Genomic DNA, 1718 nt, shown 5'->3' with positions numbered 1-1718 from the left:
TGATTGTGTATCCAAGCTTTTCAACTGGAATATTTCACTCTTCAAAGTCTAAGATGTGTTGTCAGTGTTCCTTTTAATGTTTTAAGGCAGCGTTTAGTGGAGTTCCTTGCACATATGTGAGTGTGTGAGGTTCTGGTGGGGCTCAGTGATTTAGAGATTACCATAAGCAGCCATGAATGTTTTAACCCAAAGAATGATTCTTTGGATTCATCAGTTTCTCAAAGATCATACAAATTATGTGTAAATCTTCATCCAGCAAGTAGTTAGGGTTTGTTCTTTCAGTCTCTTACAAGGAACACTCCTTACCCATCTTTAGCCTTTTGATACTTAAAGGGGCAGTATGTGACAAAATCAAAGGTCAATGACTGATAAATGTAATAAATCATGTATCACTTTACCATTAAAACAATTGTTATTTTAATTCTTTTAGAATTTTGCTATGGATTCACATACATACCAGCTGCCATGTTTGTGCCACCAGTTTCACTTCGGCAGGGATCACCAATCCTGGTCCTCGAGGGCCAGTGTCCTGCAGGTTTTCCAAGTGAAACTCAGACAAGCTCTGCTCATTTTTGCTAAATACACATTGATTTGAATCAAGTATGTTGCAGCTGGGACACTTTGAAAACCTACAGGACACCAGCCCTCAAGCACCAGGATTGGTGATCCCTGCACTACAGCGTCTCTGATCTTTAAAACTGCAGTCCTGGCTGTGTTAGGTGTTTTATCTCACAGATGAAAACGTGCTCATGTCTGCAAGAATTTTGGCCACCGACAGCCACTATCCATTCACAAACATGCATGACATTTAAAATAATTTCTATGCCCATCTTCACTACATGTTAGTGGATCTTACACACTGTCCCTTTAGGTGAGTTCTCTCCTAAGTCGACACAGAAATTTCTGTTTTTATTCATGTCCTGTCTCATTCAGACCACTTTGTTGACATGCTAACAAGTTAAATCTATTTTTTAAAAAGCTGATTACAACTAAATTGTCTTCTTCCATATATTTTCTTATATTTATTAGTTAAGCCAGAGAACACTGAAGCTGTATAATGTGGACAAACACTATTAAGACCTTTTCATTGAATTTGTCACCACAGCAGTAAGAACTTGTCTGAAAGTCTTTGGGAGTTTGGAGCAGAATAGTAATAATTTGGCTACTCTTGACTTTGCATTGACTTTAGCTCCCGCAGGAGCGATGTGTGAGGATTTTAGGCTTAGAGCCGGAGTGATAAATGTCGTCTGTCACCCAGGGACCCAGACTAATTAAAAGCTAGTGCTGTTAATGCTGGAACTGTGGAGTCTTTTAGCTATTTCAGGTCCTGAATCCTGAACCAAAATTGAGAGATCTAATATTTTGGTCTAAGTACCGCTGATATAGATGTTTGAGCTGTAGACATATACCAACCGTCATCTGCTTCCTGATGAACACTGTCATGTTTGTATTCATATATTAATCTGCTTATTTTATTGAAGACTATATGACATTAGAGCAACACAAGAAAAAAAGACATAAACCACATGATAGGTTTAAATAAACTTGACTGAAGTCCTTCATAGCAGACTACTTCCAAGTATGATGGAAGCCATTAAATATGACAAATAAAAGTTTTTGTTTGTGTCCTCTTTGTGACAATTTCTCGTTGACACTTCAGAACAGCACTGCTTCTATATCTGATTCAGTTTTACATCCACATGTCCACATTTCAATAT

This window comes from Telmatherina bonti (genome assembly GCF_933228915.1).
Source record: "Telmatherina bonti genome assembly, chromosome: 10".
NCBI classification, from domain to species: Eukaryota; Metazoa; Chordata; class Actinopteri; order Atheriniformes; family Telmatherinidae; genus Telmatherina; species Telmatherina bonti.
This window is presented reverse-complemented; position numbering follows the sequence as displayed.